At 37.3% G+C, this 21256-nt stretch overlaps 1 pseudogene; it reads right to left on the bottom strand.

The window, feature by feature from the left end:
- Positions 1-705: 705 nt before the first annotated feature.
- Positions 706-1322, bottom strand: LOC125094163 (60S ribosomal protein L14-like; annotated as a pseudogene).
- Between the last annotated feature and the right edge of the window lie 19934 nt (positions 1323-21256).

Raw genomic sequence — 21256 nt, 5'->3', positions numbered from 1 at the left:
AAAAATGAAAATCTAACATAAGAAAATGTCAACAAATAGCAATGCTAATGTTATAATTTCATGATAATTTTAAGAGAAATTAAACCCTTTTAATAATTGATTCTTGTATCTAAACACTTCAGACAAGTTTAATTTTCCATCTTGATAACTATTTTTGCTTTTAATATGTATTCATTAAGATCTCATTTACCTATAGCATTTTGTTTTTGGACTCAATTTGTTGTCTACAGTGAATGAAAAGTGACATTGTCTTTAAAAGTAGAGAATAAGTTTTCTGATGGTTTTGACAGACTACCTCCATCAAAGATTATTTTTTTAAGCTTTGGGATATATTTGACATATAATATTGTGTAAGTTTAAAGTGTACAATATGTTGGCTTCATACACATATAAAATGAAATGATTACCATCCTAACATTAGCTAACATCTCCATCATGTCAAGTAATTACTATTCCTTTTGTTGTCTGGCATTTGTGATCTACTCCCTTAGCAACTTTCAAGTACATAATATAGTACTTTTAATTATAATCATCATGCTGTACCTTCATTCCCCAGAACTTATTCATTTTATAACTCGAAGTTCAGACTAACATCTCCCATTTTTTCCTACCCACCAGCCCCTGGTAACCACTACTCTTATGAGTTTGATGCGTGTGCACGTGTGTGTGTCTGTATGTGAAAAAGAAAAATAGCTTCTTATGCTTTTATGGGTAAGAAATTGTCAGATGCCTTTGGACAGGTGCTTTCTGACCTTTCTGAGTCTTTGGAGACGCTGCCTCTGGCCTGCAGCTTTCTGGGCAGGAACCTTCTGGGCTGGTGCCTTCTTGTCTGCAGTGACCACCTTTTTTGCTGGAAACTTTACAGCAGCTGCGGCAGCTGCACCCTTAGCTGAGGGTGCTTTTTTTGGAAGAAAATTCCAGGAAAGCTGCTTTTTTTGTAGCTTCCTAACTTCAAACTTGATTATTCTGTTCCTCATTTTCTTGGCCTTCTTGATTTTTAAAACAATCAAAAGCTGTCATCTTGGCTCTCCTTTCTCTGTCTTTCATCTTCTTGGCCCATCCTGTGGCTACACATTTTGTACTGATATCTGTCTTCTGCCAGGCTTGTCAGACATACTTATGACTGGCATCGTGTGGGCCCTTGAAGTGAGTGAGCTGCAAGCATTTGAAAGGCAAAGTCTGACTCCTTACCTGAGTGCAGGGTCCATCAACCTAAGGCCTTTTCTGATCAATAACATCTACAATCTCAACCACCTTCCCTGCATGAAGTCCAAAGGAGATTAGACCACCTGGCCAACCTCCACAAAGCTCCTGAACACCATGTTGGCAGCATTGGGCAAGAGGGGTTTGGGTTTTTTATATTCCATTTGTAAGTGACATTATACTGTATTTGTCTTTCTCTAACATTTCACTTAGCATCATGCCCTAAGTTTCATCATGTTGTTACAGATGACAGGATTTCCTTCTTTGTCATGGCTGAATAATGCTCCATTGTATATATGTGGGTGTATATACAATGGAATGTTACATGTACACATATATGTATATACACACACATTCCCCACATACTTATCCATTTATCTGTTGATGGACACTCAGGTTATTTCCATATCTTGGCTTCTGTGAATAGTACTGCAATGAACATGGGAGGGCAGATATCTCTTCAGGAACCCGTTTTCACTTCCTTTGGATATGTATTGAGAAAGATTGCTAAATCATGGTATTTCTATTTTCTAATTTTTTGAGGAAACCCCATACTGTTTTCTATAATGGCTGAACCAATTTACATTCCCACAAATAGTGCATAAGAGTTTTCTTATCTCCACATTCTTGCCAACACTTTTACCTCTTGTATTTTTGATAATACTATTCTAACAGAGATGAGGTTATATCTCCACATGGTTTTCATTTGTGGTTTTTCTCTGACAATTGGTAATGTTGCATCTTTTCATGTACCTGTTCCTCCTTTGCAGGTCTATTGAAAAATGTCTATTAAATCTCTGCCATTTTTAATTAGATTTCTTTTTGCTGTTGAATTATATGACTTCTTTATATATTTTGGATATTAGCTCCTTATCAGATATGTGATTCGGAACTTTGTAGGTTGCCTTTTCATTTGGTAGATGATTTCCTTTGCTGTGCAGAAGCTTTTTAGTTTAATGCAATCCCACTTATTTATTTTTGTTCTAGGGATCATAATAAACAATCATTACCAAGACCAGGTCAAAAAGCTTTTTCAGCAGGTCTCTAGAAGATTTATGGTGAGTTTTCATTTTTAGGTCTTCAATCCACTTTGAGTGAATTTTTGTGAGTGATGTATATTAGGGGTCCATTTTATTCTTTTGCATGTGGTTATCCAGTTTTCCTAACATCATTTATTATTTACTGAGGACTATACTTTCCTCATTAAGTAGTCTTGGCTCCCTTGCCAAAGATTAGTTGACCATATATGCAAGGGTTTATTTCTGGGCTCTCAGTTCTGTTCCATTGGTCTATATGTTTATTCGCATACCAGTGCCATACTGTTTTGATTACCACAGCTTTGTTCTATAGTTTGAAATTAGGAGGTGTTACACCTCCAGCTTTCATCTTCTCTCTCAAGACTGTTTTGGTTATTTAGGGTCTCTTGTGGTTCCACATAAACTTCAGAATTGTTTTTCCATTCCTATGAAAAATGTCACTGGAATTTTTATAGAAATTGCACTGAATCTATAAATGGCTTTGGGTAATAAGGACATTTTAACAATATTAATTCTTACAATTCATATTTTTCTACTTGTATGCCTTTTTAACCAAACTTTAGTTAGGGTCTTTGAGCGCTTTTTTTCGAGGGAGACTTGACTTTAGCTTGCCTTTATCACAAATCCGGCTGAGTCAGTTTAGTGAGAAATTACCCACCCTTAATATAGAGTTAAGTTCCTTATACTCTCCCTGGGTATCCTCACCTTCTACTTTTACTTGTTTTATTTATTTATTTATTTTTTAAAGATTTTATTTATTTATTTGACAGAGAGAGAGATCACAAGTAGGCAGAGAGGCAGGGAGAGAGAGAGAGGAGGAAGCAGGCTCCCTGCTGAGTAGAGAGCCTGATGCAGGCCTCCATCCCAGGACCCTGGCATCATGACCGAACCGAAGGCAGAGGCTTAACCCACTTGCCCCGACTTTTACTTGTTTTATTTGGAGGTCTATCTCTCTACTACTGGTATCTTGAATAAAATCTCCTGTACCGTTTTAACAAGTGTCAGAATAGTTTTTCTTTAACCTTTAAAGAAAAAATACTAATTACTCATACAAAATCTTGTTCTTACAATTCTATGAAGACAGGCTAAGAATCGGTTATGGTTATCTTTAATGTAGGTCACATTCTTTTCTGGTTACCCAATGTGAGAGCTCATTTATCATATTGGTTAAGAAACCTGGTACAAGTACAGATGTTGGGCATATTTTTGAAACTGAGTATTTCCCTTGGGGGGGAGAAAAGAGATCTTCTGCCCCAATTCTCCAATTTATAGGAGTGAGGGATTTGGGTTTATTACTGGGGTTTTTAGTATAAGAAGGCCTACTATTGGTATAAATAAAGTGCAGTTTTATTCATCTGTGATTATTTATTGGAGGAGGGGTTGTACACAACGAAAATAGGGTATTTTAAAATGAACAGAAAGTGGCAGATAAGATCATACAAAGGAAACATAAAAATTTGTAAGATGAGAAATTATTTCAGGTGAAACTCGGTCTTCAAAGTCAACCTTCATGCAGACAAAAACACCTTGAAGCAGGTATTCAAATACTCAGAATATAAATAGCTCCCTGGTGTCACTCAAGCCCAGGAAGAACCTCTGTCAAGGTCAAAGACCCTGAGTGCAAGGGGATTGAAATAGAGCTCTCTGAGGGAACTGCCTCAGCAGTGGGGCCAAATTATACATAGACTGAAGCCTGTCCCAGATCCAGTTGACACATATTTGAAAAAATTCTCCAAAGCATTAATATTCCAAATAATGGTATCAAAGAACAAAGCCCAACTTTATTTAAAGGAACAGAAAATACTCAGCACTCAACAATTTAAAATGTGCAATGTTGGTCTCTTACCTAGAGTTACCAAGTGTGCAGTGAAACAAATACAATTCACCACTAGCAGGGAAATCAACCAATAGACACCCAATACCACCACCATCACCCCAAAGAGATACAATTGGTATAGAAGGACTTAAAAACAGGCATGAGAAATGGACTTTCTATGACTAAACATAAAAGGAAAGAGGAGCATAACAAGATAATAAGAGAAAATCTAAATGGATCTTCCAGAGTTGAAAATTACAATAACGAAGATAAAATATCAAATAAGACACATAATTCCCTTAAAATCAGGAATTTGTGAAGGACATGCCACCAAACAGTTGAGAAGTAGCATAGGACTGCTGTTAGGGTACCATAGTGCTGGGTTTCTATTCCCAGCTCTGCAATGACACCTGTAGATCCCTGTTCAAGGTAATTACCGTGCCATGCCTCAGTTTCTCTCTCTGTAAAATGAGTATAGTAATAACATCTTTTATTAGGCTTGCTGGGAGGGGTGAAAACAGTTCATATTTGTAAAGAACATAGAAGTTTGCAAATTTTAACAGCTATAAAAATGTTTATGAAATAGAATGAAGACAACCCGGCAATCCTACAAACGACCAGGAAGCAGGCTGCCTCTCAACTCACCTCTCCAGGTTTATTCTTGAGTCTTCTCTATAGCCAAAGGGCCTGCAGGGGCTAGTGCTTTATCTGCCCTGCTGGAGTTCAGGAGTGTCAGGAGGTCCCAGAATGTTGAAATGTGCTTGCTCTTCTCTGCTTCTGACAGTGTTTGAAGCAGATGGGCGGTCCAGCCACTATTTAAGGTAATGGAGGTGACCCTTCCTCTTCCATCCCCCATTAGTGCTCTCACCAAGTTGGTTCATATTGCTCACCTGGGTCTCTGGGAGTCACCACATTCAGAGGCCAGCCCAGACAGCGACATCCCTCAGAGATGTTTCCCTGTCCCTCTGTCCTCAACCTTGACTGACACTTTCTACAGGTCAACATACTTCTAGCAAAGTGTATCTCTCCCACTAGTTTATAAACTCAGCAAAATCATGGATCCTGCCTACAAGTGAATTTAGCTATGAAACAGCTTCCCAGCGCTGATTCTACAATGGCATCAGCTAAAGGTATTTCAAAGGCCAACCCCTGTGATTCAGATTTAATTATTTTGGGCTGGGTCCTGGCATTTGCGTTTTGAAAAACTACCTTGGTGATTCTAACATGTAGGCTGGGTAGAGATCTGCTGTCTCAGAGGACAGTTTGGGCTTTGCCATGAGGCTGCACCTGAGTGCAGGGGACACTTCTGTCCATATCCACCTCATTATGCTCCAGGCAGGTGGAGACTTCAGTCTCTGTGAGTTCCACCAGGCTGCAGCTTGGAACTGCCTAAAGATGACTATACTGATGAGTGTAGTTTCTCAGAGATTCTCACTTGATGAAGTTTGGGACCTAAGTATCACTAGTTCTGAAGATTTCTGGTGGTTCTAAGGTATCATCAAAGTAGAGAAATTCCTCTTAAAAAGGATCTGATGGTCAGTAGACCTTTTTTTTTTTTTTTTTGCTTCCTGGCAAATGTTGGTAGTTTTCAGGGAATCTCTGGGGCCCAAGGCAGGTGACTAAGGTCTAATCTAGGAAAGACTTCCTGAGGTCTGACACTTATACATACGAGGATGTGGATTTAAAGGAATTAATTTCATACAATTTCAGTGCTGTTTGTCTTTCTGAAGATGAGGAAATTGGGTATTAAGTTTCAAACCTTAGGGAAAAATCCTCAGATTTGGAGAAACTTTCTTTTCTCTTTTTTAAAAACTATGTATGTATGTATGTATGTATTTCTGATATCTATTCTCCAATGTGGGGCTCAAACTCAGGACTCCACATGCTCTTCCCACTGAGTCAGCCAGGTGCCCTTAGGAGAAACTTTAATTGTGTCTTTGTAAAACATTCATCTGTGAAGTTTCTTGGATAAATTTTGAAATGAGAAGGGAAACAGGGTAGAATCTTGGGAGGAAAAGTATTTGAAGTTAATGAAAGTATAAAGTGATCCTGGATGTCCTTTGTGAAGGAAAATCACAGGCTATAAGTATGGGTAACTGTGAGGGCTGGTAATAATTTCTGATGTGCCAAGGAAGTGACTAAGAAGTATCATATTTTTATTTTTTTAATAATTAAAAAATTTTTATTCATTTGAGAGTGAGAGTAAGAGAGAGAGAGAGCACAAGTGGTAGGGACAGGCAGAGGGACAAGCAGACTACCCATTGAGCAGGGAGTCCAACACAGGCTTTGATTCCAGGACCTTGAGATCATGACCTGAGTGGAAGGCAGATGCTTAACCAATTGAACTACCCAGGTGCCCCAGGAAGTATTTTATTTTCTGAGGAAAAATGGAGTCTTTTCAGCTCTTTGAGTGCCAAAAGGAAAAATAAAGACAATTAAGTACTATGAAATAAGGGACACTGAGAAAAGAGAAATGTTAGAAACTGTGGCATTTAAAACAGATACTTATTTGAGAGAGACTGTGTGCGTGGGCACGTGCACACGTGCACACACACGGGTGGGCAGAGGGACAGGAGAGAATCCCAAGCAGTCCCTGCTGAGCTGGAGCCTGATGTGGGGTTCAATCTCACCTGAGATCATAACCTGAGCTAAAACCAACAGTTGGAAGCTTAACAGACTGAGCCACCCAGGCGGCCCAAGAAACTATGACAGTTTCTACCTAGATGGTGTCATGTAAAGCTGAGATGACAAAGAAGACATGGCCTTGGAGACAAACTCACACAGGGATTCTCACTGTAAGAGAAGCCACCTTCCCCAGCCTGAAGGCAATCAGAGAGAGAAAGAGAGGGAAAGAGAGAGCATTTAATCAACCAGACTCCAAGAGGGACTTTTCCATAAACAAGGAGCAAAGCTTTCTACCCCAGTGTCTGATTTTTCTCCTCAAGGGTCAATATTAGCCTCATAAAAGGATGTGCAGTTCACTATGATTTAGAACTGCTTCTATTTTCAAGAATATGAGAGGAAACAGGTGAGCTGATAGAAAATCACCAGTTTAAAAGATTTTTTCATTACCAACATAAAATATAACCTAGGAAAATGTATACAGACAACATTTTGGAATGAAAAGGAATCTGGAAGGAATGGAGAGGAATGTCATTGTGTAATGACATCAGCGTGCCTGCATAGAAATAGCTGTCAACAGAAAAGAGGTTTGAGGAAGAGAAGTCAGAAATTATGGGTATGAGTGGGATCCAAGGGGAGTTTTTGCTGAGTCCTGGAACTAGTAGAGTTGTACAAGGAGATAAAAGGGAGTCCACAGGCTCTTTGGTAGCAAAAGAAATATTTTAGGTAGAAAATCAAGGCTTCAGGAAACATGAGTCTGGAGTAGAGAGAGAATGGCATCTCGGGACAGGTTAGGACACTCTTAGCCAAACTGAGAGGGGAGACTGATGCTAAGATAGGAGAGTAGACAACAGAGGAGTGATTGACACATTGGCAGTGAATATATTGGTGTAGAGGGGAGTTGGAGGCCATTGAGGCAAAAACTGGACCTGCTGTGTAGGAACTGGCCACCACCCACCATTGGCATTGGGCATCAAGGCCCTGGTTTTTAATATGAGTACTGTTTCTTAGCATCCCCACTTGACTTGTGATCCTGGACACCCATCCTACCTTCTCTTTGAGTCCTGGTATCCTCTGCTGTAAAGGAGGACAGTTGATAAATCTTACATGTGATTGAGTCAGGCTAATTTTGGACAGTAGCCCTTTCGATTAATTCAAGGGTTGGGATTCCATCTGCCAAATCCCTTCAGCTGTATCTAAACTAGTGTTTGGATTACTGGGAAAAGGTGTGATTGATTTCTATTTGGACAGGGGTTCACAGGATTCTGGGCCACATACCCCAACTAAATAAAAGATGGTCTCTTTTCTGCAAATGCACATTCCTGACTTTTGAACTTTTCTTTTGACTTCACTGAGAACTCCTAGTTAAGCAGGAAGGGCTGAAACCCCAGCCTCTATAAAGCAGTGGAACTAGCTGTGTTTTCTTCACTCTGGTATCAAAATAGTCCTTTCATTAAGTATCTTTCCCATGGACGATGGCAATAGCATTCTCAGGGGCACTCCACTTATATTACTTCCACTTATATATTGTGTTCAGATCAAACTTCCTTGTAGGAGTTTGGTGGAAAGAGGATATTGCTCCAGGGGTGGAGGAAGGGCCTTTGAGCCCTTGTGGTGGTGTGTCAGTCCTGGCCTGATGTGCCTACAGCTAAGTCTGTCGGTGAAGTTTGGGTTGGCTCTCCCATGTCTGTGAGTCCTAGCTGTGAGCCTCTGTCTGGGACAAAAGTAATATTTCCTAACCAACCCTGTCCCCAGCTGCAAATGTTTATTTCCACCCCAGCTAAAGATAATGGGGACCCTTTGGTGACCCGTTAGTCAATTGAGTTCTCACAAAGTTTATATTTTCCATGGCTAAGCAATACTGTTCAAGGACCTTGATTACTAGTTCTTCTAGTCATTGTTAGAAGAATGCAAATAAGGTTGTACCTGTGTATGTAAATGATAAAACTTGTTCATAAGAAAGATTTGTGAGGTTGGGATCTGTACAACACAGAAGTAAAATAACTTTATAAACTTAACTCAGGAAATGTAGAGAAACAGGTCTAAGGAGCTGTAAACTAAAATAGTTCACCTTATATACCATGTATTCACATCATCCAAAAGGTGAGGGCTGAGGCTAAGAAGCATCAGCTCACAAGAAGTGAATTGGGGCCAGGAGCATTAAATAATGGGACCTTGTTCACACAGCCAAGAATACTGATAGCATGAATTTACCCTACTGGTTCCTTTATCTACAAGTTTTCCCTGTGGCTAATGATCCTCCAGACAAAAAAAAAAAAAAAAATTGAGGGGGAAATGATGAGAGGGGTGAAGGATCCCAAGGTACTGTAAAGCTGACCTCCAGCCCTTCCTGTTGGCCTCTCTGTGTGTATTTGGTCCCATCCAAGCCTTGGCCAATAGCAGAATTTGGGGATCCTCCAGTTCAACTTCACATTTGATATTCATTCTGTTGGTATTAGGAAGAGAAGGACTCATGAAATGCCTTGTCTTTCAAGTGGAACTGGGATCCAGGTTGAAATTTCTAGTGTAGGATCTGGGTCAGAGACAGAAAGTGTGGGTCACTGCAACTGGGAATGAGGTCTGCAGAGAGAAAGGCAGGAATATCAGGCACAGAGATACCATGAAGGGCTCAATACAGTCATGCTCATCCAGAGCATGATGGGATGGTGGTGGTGGTTGGAGAACAGAGATAGTAAAAAAAATCTGGGAAAGACAAAGTGAAAAAGAACAAATATTAGTATACTGGGCACAAGAAAACATTTAAAGAAAAGACAAAGTAATCTTAGCAATTAAGACTAAATTAGAACTCACAGTAGTATACGTTCCACTGAAAATATAAAAAAGGATTTTAGGCCAGGTTTGTATATACTTATGACAACAACAAAAAAGAAAACAAAACAATAAAGAAATAGATAAAAAAAGGATCAGAGAGAATAGTGATTTTTAATGAAGAAAGGAAACAACATCCAACATAGGCATACTTGAATTCTATGCAGAAGAAAAACAAAACAATGCAGAAGAATTAATATTTAAGCGATTCTCCAAAAAAACTTCATGTAAATAAAAGGCTTTCGGTGACATATAAAGGGATACCTAGTGAATCTGGAAAAATTGATTTAGATTTGTCATCTCCAAGAATATTATAGTAAAAGTATTTGATTTTAAAGATAACAAATTTCCCTAGAACATCAATAAAATACAAAACAAAAGTCACTTACATAGAAAAATCATTTTAACCTCAGATTTTTTTGACAGTAACATACAAATGAAGACAACACTACAATAACTTAAAAAAAAAAAAACTTCAAAGAAAAAAATAAGTGATCCAAGGATTATATTTCTAGCTAAATTGTTTTTCAAGTATTATGGTTATAGAAATACAGATTTAAATACACCAAAACTCAGAGAATATGGTATCCAAAGCTCTTTCTGAGTAATATGCAAAAAAATAGGAGAGAGTTATGAAATTTTTGGCAAAAAATTTAGAGGGACCATTGAATATATTTAATTGAATGACTAAGAAATAAAGAGGGTAAGAGAATAGAATTGTTGTTTGCCTTGACATTAAAAAGTAATAATGTTATAAAAAGGTGAAAGGGAAGGTGATGAATTAGAATAAGCTCAGCAGTGGTCACTTAAATAATAGTGGAATCAGTGGATATCATTATAAGCTGGTAAATTAAATAGTAGAGAACTAAGTAAGGGATAGTAGACTAAGAACATTATTAAAGATGTTATTTAAAAGGCAATCTCAGGGGCGCCTGGGTGGCTCAGTGGGTTAAGCCGCTGCCTTCGGCTCAGGTCATGATCTCAGGGTCCTGGGATCGAGCACTGCATCGGGCTCTCTGCTCAGCAGGGAGCCTGCTTCCTCCTCTCTCTCTGCCTGCCTCTCTGCCTGCTTGTGATCTCTCTCTGTCAAATAAATAAATAAAATCTTAAAAAAAAAAAAAAGGCAATCTCAGGAAAAAGGCCTCAAACTTTCATAAATCATGGAAGAAACTGAAAAAGAGAAAACAAAAGACATTCAGAAAACAAAGGTATATATAAAATGCTATACCCAGTTAAGAACGAACATATCAACTATATCAGTCAAATATGCTTCATTTACCTATTAAAGTACAGAATATTTTAAATTGTCTTACTAACCAAAAGTCAACACAGTAAGATAAAGTTGTTCAATAACACTAAAAATAGAGGGATGGGCAAGTGTATATGGGACAAATGTGTATAACAATTTGAAGGCTAACGAGAAACCAGAGGTTTTCATCAAACCAGAGGTTTAATCCAAGATGAGGTAGAATTCAGGCCAAAAAGCATTAGATGATGAACATCTCAAAATGTTACAGAACAAAATGTAGGATGATAGAAAATATGAATATGCACAGATAACACAGCAATTACATTAAGTAGTATTTCTCCTTGCAGGTGGTGCAAGGAGAAATAAACAGAAACACATAGAAGACTTTAACCTTTAAAACACTATGTTTAGTCCAAAAAAGACCAAGCAAATAAAAATAAGGATAATAGTAGATCAAAATAACTGTATTAAGGTAGATTTTATTGATATGTGTTGGTATATATTTAGATGTGAAACTTTACATGCTTAATATCACCCCACACCTGTTGGAATGACTAAAATCAACAACATAAGAAACAACACAAGGTGTTGGAGAGGATATGGAAAGAAAAGAAGCACTCATGCACTGTTGGTGGGAATACAAACTGGTGCAATCATTGTGGAAAACAGTATGGAGATTCCTCAAAAAGTTAAAAGTAGAACTACTCTATGATTCTACATACTACTGGGTTTTACCCAAAGGATACAAAACCAAGTATTTGAAAGGATACATGGGGTGCCCCTATGTATATATTAAAGTTATTTACAATAGCCAAGAAATAGAAGCAGCCCAAGTGTCCATTGATGAATGGATAAAGAAGACTATATCTATATCTTTATCTATCTATAGATATATCCATAAAATTTCATTTTATGGATATGTATATCTATATCTATAGAAATTTTATGGATAGAGCATAATGGAGTTAGAGAGTATAATTTGAGTGAAATAACTCAGTCAGTGAAAGACAAATGTCATATGATTCCACTCATATGTGAAATTTAAGAAAGAAAAGAAAGAGAGAGAGAAAAAGAGAGATAAAGAAATCAAGAAACAGACTCTTAATTATAGAGAAAAACTACTAATGGTTATCAGAAGGGAGGTAGGTGGGTGGGGGATGGGTGAAACAGGTGATGGGCATTAAAGAATGAACTCGTTCCCCCAACTCCCTTCTCCTAACTCCCCATGTCCTCCATGCTATTTGTTATGTGCCACAAATAAGTGAAACCATATGATAATTGACTCTCTCTGCTTGACTTATTCATAGTCTCTCCTTGTTCACCTCCCCTTCCAATTGGGGGAAATTGGAAGGGGAGGTGAACCATGAGAGACTAAGGACTCTGAAAAACAATCTGAAGGGCTTGAAGAGGTGGGGGGTGGGAGGTTGGGGGAACCAGGTGGTGGGTATTAGAGAGGGCACGGATTGCATGGAGCACTGGGTGTGGTACAAAAACAATGAATACTGTTATGCTGAAAAAAAATTTAAAAAATGATTAAAAAAAAAAAAGTGAACTCGTCATGATGAGCACCGGGTGATGTACTGAATTGTTGAATCACTATTTTACACTTGAAACTAATATAACACTGTATGTTAACTAACTGAAATTACAAACTTAAGAAGCCAAAAAAAGGGAAACTTTATGTGTTCATAATACAAAATATTTTATTTATATCATAATAATAAGATGATGTTATCTTATTAAAGCACTCATTTAATTTTTATAAAATTGATCATAAAGTAGAAGTGATACAAATAATATCCTTTGATTATAATACAATGAAACTAGAATTAATAATAAGAAAAAAATAGCCCTTCCATCTTGGGGGGAATATCTCTGTTATGTAACTACTGTGGGGAGGATAAAATAGAATTCACAGGATTCAAAATTGTAAAATTTTTTAAAAATAAGAATGGATGAAGCATTGAAAACATCCAAACTTAAGAGCTAGTGTGAGAAAAATAAAAGTAAAATAAAATAAAAGTAAAGTAATGCAAAGATTTAAGAAAAAAAAATAAGAATATATATAAGAACAGGGTTAGTGACAGATAAAACAGAAAAAAATTGAATAAACAAGTCAATAGACTTTCTGGAAAGAAAAACATAAAATAGATAAAAACACTAGGTAACCTAATAAGAGAAAAGGAAAAGGTTCAAATTTACAAATTGTTAAATGATTAATGGTCATAGCCACTGAAACAGAAACAATTCTATAAAAGCTATGAGAAATTACTGTATGGACCCCTACAAATATATTTGAAAACCTAGATAAGGGAAAAATATACAATGAAAATAAAATTTACTAAATTTTAACTAGAAAATTTACTAATTCATCTATTTAGAAATAGTTAAACCAAACTATTCCCATGAAAGAAAGAACACTTTTTAAAGAAACACTACTTAAAATAGCACCACATCTAGATGCTTTCATGAGGGATTCTTACTCTGTAGAGACTAGATAATCATAATCATAAGGTTATTTATGTTTTCCAGAGGGAAAAATTTTTAAATTCTTTTAATAAAGCATATTAAATTTAATATGCATATGGATAATAATAGCATGTAGGCATGTTGATGTAAAACTATAAATGGAACATGAATAAGCAAAATCCAGTATCACTTGAAAAATAATAATTATAAACCAGTGAAATTTATTCTGGGAATGCAAGAATAGCTCAATATTAGCATATCTATTATGTACCTCAGTCCTAAAGTTAGTAATATACAGTAATTTGATGTGTAACTACTTAGTGGTGTTTCCAGTGGTTCCTGATAGGGATGACTTAATGGGTAGGCATCCAATGCATTCACACAGGTGTTCATGCTTAAAAGAGCCCACACTTGGTTTAACTCTCTGCTGTGGCCATCGTAAAATTCTTAACTTCTTCACAAGGGGTCCCATATTTGGCATAGACTGATCTGGAACTGGATCCTGGCTCTGTCACCCATTATTTACCTGTCCTTGGGCAAGTCACTTAGCTTGGCTATACCATGCTATTGTGGAGTGCTATGGTATGGATGGAAGTTGGTATAGGGTAATGTTAAATGCATAGTAAGTGCCATTATATTTGACAGATACATGGTAATTACTATTGCTATTGTTACGGTGGCAGTGGTAGCTATTGTTTGTGCCTAGGTTGGTGTTTTGTTTTTGTTTTGTTTTGTTTTTCAGCCAAGGTCTTGTATCAGTAAAAAGGAGGGAGTAGGCAACTCTGTTTGAAGTATCAGAGATTACTTTATAAGGAAAGGGATTATTTAGCTGAGTCTTGAAGGCTGAGCCCCATCAGCCATGAAGAAGGGCATTCAAGATGGAGTGAAGAGCAAATGTAAAGGTAAGGAGGTTTGCAATCAGATGGGCTTCTGTGGGAGGTCTCATGGTGGCCAGGAGCCTGAATTTGGGGGACCTGGGTGACTCAGTGGGTTAAAGCCTCTGCCTTCGGCTCAGGTCATGATCCCAGGGTCCTGGGATCAAGCCCCGCATCGGCTCTCTGCTCGGCGGGGAGCCTGCTTCCTTCTCTCTCTCTCTGCCTGCCTCTCTGCCTACTTGTGATCTGTCTGTCAAATAAATAAATAAAGTCTTAAAAAAAAAAAAAAGAATTTCACCTCTGCTGTCTGCATAACCTTGGGCAAATCACCTCACCTCTTTGGGTCTTTATCTTTAAAAATTTATAATGATAATATGGTACTTAGAGGCTTCTTTTGAGAATTAAGTGAGTTTATGTATGCAAAGTACATAGCAGAACACCTAGCAAATTGTACATGCTTAACAGATAATATATTATTCATGGAAATCTGGGTCAAACAAGAAATTTAAAAGAAGTAGGTAAGGGCCAGTTCAGAGGATTAGTGTGCCATGCTAAAGACACTAAATGTGATGTTGAAAGTAATGGGAGGTAATTAAAGTATTTAAGCTCTATTGTGACATGATCTGACCTGTCTTCCAGAAAATTGTTATGACAGCATTATAGAGATTTAAAGAATTATGGAATAAAAGTTGACTTCCAGTTACCACTGCTTTCCCTGCTGGCACATCTGACAAAGACAATTTCAATTTCTAGTTAAGCAATAATCCGGATTCAGCAGATAAATTCTCAGCTCAAGAAAGTGCCTCTGGCCACAGCATCTGTCCTGGGAGGCACCCTGGTGAAGTCTCAACCATAAATCATATCCTAAATACCACTTATACCCTGCACCCAAGAAAGAGTCAGAATATGCTCTAGATTGCCACCCCTTATGATATCTCTTCCAAACCAACTCCAGGCTTTCGGAGTCAGACCTGGAACCTGCTGAGAGCTTTAACACTTCCAGTCCCATGATGCCCAATTGATAGTCCTCAACATTTGCTATTGCTGCCAGAGGATCCTTGGATGCTTCATTCACAGCAGATGTAATGGCAGCCCATAAACAATGTGTATTGAGCACCCACTGTGCTTAGAGCATAGGAATAAGACTACAGAAAGTTGCCACAGCAAAGAAGCAGTGGGAGATGGTAACACCTATTGTGTAGTGTCTGACACCCCTGTCAATAGCATTAGCTCTTCCAGGCCATTAAGAATTTTTCAATATGACCAAAAATGTGACTCATAAACAGTCCTTTTGCCAATTTCTAAGGTATTTAACAGCTGGGGATTCACCAGGCATTGGACAATTCTTAGAAAATGTTCAGAATTCTCTTTATGAATTAAAGAATGTTAATTTCTCATGCATGATCAATTATCTCTGAATTTCAAGTTGATTTATTTACTCATAATTTTGACCAGCAACTATTTAAAATAGTGAGAAACAATCTTTTGTGTACTATATTTTATTTTTAATTTATTTTTAAATTTTTTAAAATTATTTATTTATTTATTTGACAGAGAGAGAGAGAGATCACAAGTAGGCAGAGAGGCAGGCAGAGAGAGAGGGAAGCAGGCTCCCTGCTGAGCAGAGAGCCCCAGGCTCCATCCCAGGACCCTGAGATCATGACCTGAGCGGAAGGCAGAGGCTTAACCCACTGAGCCACCAGGTGCCCCTATTATATTTTATTTTAAAACTTCCAGTAATATAATTCCTGGGTATATATTTCTTCCAGCAATTTGGAAGACTTTGTTTTGCAATGTGAACTGTTTTGCGCTCTCACGAAAAACATGGTGCATACAATAAAACTATATTTTAAAAGTTTGTCGATAATATAACTGAACATCATTCATCCCATTATTTAAGGAATTCTCAGGCAAAAAAAAGTCACTGATATTCAAAACAAAGCTTCATTATATGTAGAAATATAATTATTTTTTTGGTATTCTGAGTTTATAAAAACCTTTGCATAATACCATTATCTCACTTTCAATCGCAAAGTAATATTGAACAGTGGTGAGTGGTTACCTTCTGTTTTTCAAGTTTCCTTTTTTATCCTGCAAAATATAGTTCCCACAGCTATTCCATAATTATATTTACAAAGATAGATGAAGGACCTTGTTAAAGATCTCAAGCTTGTTCAAAAAATGAGATTGAATGGGATGTCAGATTGGTCAACTCTTCTGTGAGAAAAACATTCTGGAGATCCATTTTGTGTGACAACAACATGCATTTAACAAAACAAAAAATAATCAATTCCATGCCAGTGACAGGAGGTGATTCAGCTAGCTGGCTGGCCGTAAAGGTTGTTCAGCAGGTTTCAGATTCCTAATTGGGTGTCTAGCTTGCTAAGTAGCAGCTGGTCTTTAATTAGTGGAAAAATTATTACCACTAAAAGTTGCTTTAAAAAGAAAAAGAACAAAATAATTAAAATGTTAGAATCCATATGGTGAGTGCTTATCCTCACTTGTCAATAGCTGTTTTCCTTCTTTATCACTAATAAGTTTAAAAATATTCATATGCCACTTTTTTTAAAGTGTAACTCATGTAAACGTAAAATCCCCAAGAACTCCGAGAATGGAATAGCCAAAAAAAATAGCTGTGTGCCATCTAATAATTCTTTCTAACCATGAAATTATCTTGGATACTCCCAACCCCATGGACTAGATGTCTAATTGATAAGTAAATCTTCAAAAAGCCCCATTACTAACCCCTTACTGAAGGGGTTAGTAAAACACTGAGTTGATTTTTTATAAATGCAATGACCCTGGTGAAAATTACAGGAAACCCAAATTTTATTTCTTTTTTAAAATATTTCATTTATTTATTTGAGAGAGAGAGAGAGAATGAACATGTGGGAGGGGCAGAGGGAGAAGCAGACTCTCCACTGAGCAGTGAGCCCGATGTGGGGCTCAATCCAAGGACCCTGAGATTATGATCTAAACTGAAGGCAGACTCTTAAATGACTGAGCCACACAAGTGCCCCTGTAATTATATTACTATTATACTTAAAGATCAAGTTTTATAAAAATGTTATTTTGGATATAAACCAGTTTTTGTAAACATTGAACATGCCATGAAACACTACAGTTAATTATATACATAGGACAGTATTCTTACCTCCCATATAGACAAAGCTGTGTTGCTTAAACTGATTACTTATAAAAATATTTGTTTTTAGTTTTTATTATTTGAGTTTGGAGGTGATGGTATAGCAGAAAGTGTGTGACTTTTGATGTTAGCAGAACTAGATTCAAGTGTTAACTTTTCCTTTGCTAACCTAATATGTCCTAACTCATCTTTGGCTCTATTTTTAATTCTGCAAATTAAAATCCAACCTGTCAGATTATTTTGAACTCTACAAAACACTTAGCATTGTTTCTGGGATGCATCTCAAATGCTTTTCTTATACTTATTTCAATATGCATGTAATGCATTTCAGTTATCTGGAAAAATCAATGATCAAGTCCACCTCATGCTCTAGTGACATGATACCAATGAGGAATAATTTATGTATCTAATATAATTTTGAATAAATATATCATTCATCAATCTTTGAGACTTGCACACTTTTTGGAACTTGAAGATCATTTGATTTTTACATTGTTCACCCCAGGGTAGCTACAGAAAATGAGACTGATTTAAGTGGAAATATTAATATAATATTAACTCTCCATTCTTCTGAAACTTCTAACTCACCTGAAGAAGAGTTCTCATATGAGTATCCAAGCTAATTCTCAAATGTATGCATGTCGTAATGTGCCTGCACTTATTGAAAAGAAATATAGTCACACCCAACAGTGTGGTCCTTAGTGGCTGCGCTGGGACAATGTGCCTTCTTTCCTGACAGAATGAGAAGCTTACTTTGTTTTTTAACCTTTAAAATCTTCTTGAAACCACTTTTCTTATTTTAGTATTACTTCTCCAAGTTCATTGCAGAGTAATAAAGGAATCATTCCTAATGAAATGTTTTGCATCAACTTTTGTCCCTCTTTTTTCTGCTTGCTTTTCAGCACTGCCTAAAGTCTCTGCCCATGCAATTTCTCCATGATTGTGTTCTGCATGTTGCTAGGTTCACTGCTGAAGTTCAGTAAATTTCAAATTATCATGCTCAGACAATGCCAAGTGGGAGAAACACTAACATGTGGTACAGTAAGATGCAAATCAGGCTATATAGATTAATAGCAAACATTTGGGTTGACATCTCTAATTTCGCTTGGGTTGAAATTAAAACTTTATTGTGCTTCGCTGTGGTCTGCCATACTGCCAGCTGTCTTTCCTACAGATGTTCTCAACATGTGAAGGGGAGTCTGAGCATTAACCCCCTGCTTCATATCAACAAGATGCAGATGATCATACCATAATTTGCTTCCTTTTCAAGACCTAACTGTTGATATGACATGATGGAAAGAAAACCTCATTATTATACTCTGTTACAAATGTCTGTAATTACTGCTGCTGCACAGCTCAATGACCCAGCTCATCCACTCCATCACACTCAAAAGACACCCAAGTGACATTTTACTTTTCCTGCCCTTGGTTTTTCCCAATTCATGGCCTAATCATGACCAGCCTAGCCAGAATATGTAAAGTTTTACTGTTCCATGGCATGGCAGTGATGATTTTTAAGTTGGTTGGGAACAAAGTATAAAAAATAATGGAGGATTCTCTGGCCACTGTGTCCTGAATGCATTGGAGAGTGGGAAAGACCAGAGGTATTCTGCACATTTATAAAAAAAAAAAAAAGTCACTGAGAAAGGAGGCCTGTCCCAGACTTTTCTATAGTTTCTTGGTTTTTCTCCTTTATCTATTCACTAATGTTGCCTAAAAGCACTGATACTACAAGAAACTTCCAAACTCCAGTTTTTTTTTTGTAGGACCTTGAAATAAGTTTAATACAACATGCCAAATTTGTTATCCTTGCTCAATAATCAAAATGGGATCTCTTGGACTACTTTTCCACCTGCCCCTTTTTGTCTGAAAATAACATTTTTTCTTGAACTTCCATTCCTCTTCTTCTTTTTTAATTTTTTAGAAGTTCTTTTATTTTGTTGAGAGAGAGAGAATAAGCAGGGACAGAGGCAGAGGGAGAGAGAGTGAGAGAGCAGCAGACTCCCAACGAGTGCATAGCCTTATGTGAAGTTCAATCTCAGAACCCTGAGCTTATGACCTGAGCTAAAACCAAGAGTTGACACACAACCGACTGAGCCACATAGTGCCCCTCTATTGTTCCTTTTTAACAGTATTTTTCCATCATGCCCTCTGGAAGTTGACTTTCCCCTGAAGATAATGCTTCTTGCAACTTTCTTGAGAAAAGACTATTCTTCTGGAAACCATCTTGAGATATAATTGGTGTCCTAATAACTCTCCATTGTGAATCTAAAGGATTACTTCTTCACTCTCAAGTACATGTATTGTTTTTTTTTATATTAGCCATAATTCCTCACCCAGCTGTCTTCTATTGATTGGCTGCTCACCCCATAATCATCAAAAGCATACATATCTGGCTTACAGGCCCCCTTTTCCTGCCACCTTCTGTGATTTTCCTGGATAAGATTGAGCCAATACCCTGGTCTCTCATTCTTTCATCTTTTTATGTCAAGTGATCTTACCTTCCACTTTACAACAGCCATCCACATGTTTCTCTGTAATCCTTCAACATGAGTTTAGCTGGAATTGTAAACCCAATTGCAGACAAGAGTTTAGTCTCCTTCTTACTCTTTCCCTCAACTGTTTCCAAGACCAACCCATAAACCTTATTGATGTGTTTACTCACAAGCCTGTTGTCTCTCCCTATCTACTTGTAGTCACCAGTCTTGGATTCCTTTTCAATATTACATATTCTATTTTTCATCTTTACTTGATGTTCTTAGTACCTCCCATACTCTTGCCCCATTAACCATCTGTTCCACTTGTCTAAAATATATAAAATATGGCTGACTTTATCTGATAGCCTGGATGCTAAGTGAAGCTGAAAAAAGCGATGAAAACTTTGGTGTCACATTGAACTCTCTTCTGAATAGCTCTATAAGCAAGGGTCACGGGCACCTCTAACTCAACATTTCTAATGGAATGCATCATCTTTCCTCCCTGCTTATTCCTCCATTCATTCTCTTGTTGTCCTAATCTGATTGAATGATGCTAACTTTCACCCAGTTTCTCAAACAGTTGGAATTCTCTTTCTCTCTTTTTTAAAGATTTTATTTATCTATTTGTCACAGAAAAAGGAAGAGAGAGAGAGAGATCACATTTATAAGCAGAGCGAGTGGCAGGCAGAGAGAGAAGCAGGCTCCTTGTTGAGCAAGGAGCTGGATGTGGAACTCAATCCCAGGATCCTGGGATCACTACCACCTGAGATGAAAGCAGATGCTTAACAGACTGAGCCACCCAAGCGTCATTCTCTCTCTCTCTCTCTCTTTTTTTTAACATCATTCATCTAATTAGTAATTAAGCCCTATGGATTCTATCTTGTAAATAATTCTTGAATCATCTACTGTCTCAAACTTTACTGGCACTGCCAAGGTCTAGGACAATATTATATCTAACTTGACCTTCACAACCACTTATTAGATTTCCGGTCTTAGATAGCTGTTCGAAAAATCATATATCTACATTGTAACCAAGAGTGAATCTTCAGAAACATAACTTATATCACATTAGTCTCCAGTCTAATATCCCATATAGGTTTGCCATTGGAATTAATGATAATTTACAGTTTCTTCCAATAGCTTTTGACATCCTATGGGAACTCACTCTTAGCTTATCTCTCACCGGTGACTCCCACTTTCACACTCTATGCTTCAGTTCTTTAAATATTATCTCATCCTAAACCTTTTGCATTTGCTATTTGATCTACCACTGATTATCATTCTTCTCTTCATCTGGCTAATAACTTCACATTATTCTTTTCTTAGTTTAATAATCTCTTCCTACAGGATGAGCTCCCTTTGTTCCAGCCCTAGGTGTGTGCACACATATAAATGAAAAGACATATAAAAGACAAGGGCTATGATATCTGATGTCTTCTTCCTTGTCAGTCTTCCATTACAGCATATATCATAATTTTTTTTCAAATTGCTTTTTAATTGTCTGTAAATAGCACAGTAGTCATGTGCTATTAGG

The sequence above is a fragment of the Lutra lutra genome, chromosome 2 (genome assembly GCF_902655055.1).
Source record: "Lutra lutra chromosome 2, mLutLut1.2, whole genome shotgun sequence".
In the NCBI taxonomy this organism is placed as follows: Eukaryota; Metazoa; Chordata; class Mammalia; order Carnivora; family Mustelidae; genus Lutra; species Lutra lutra.
This window is presented reverse-complemented; position numbering and strand designations above follow the sequence as displayed.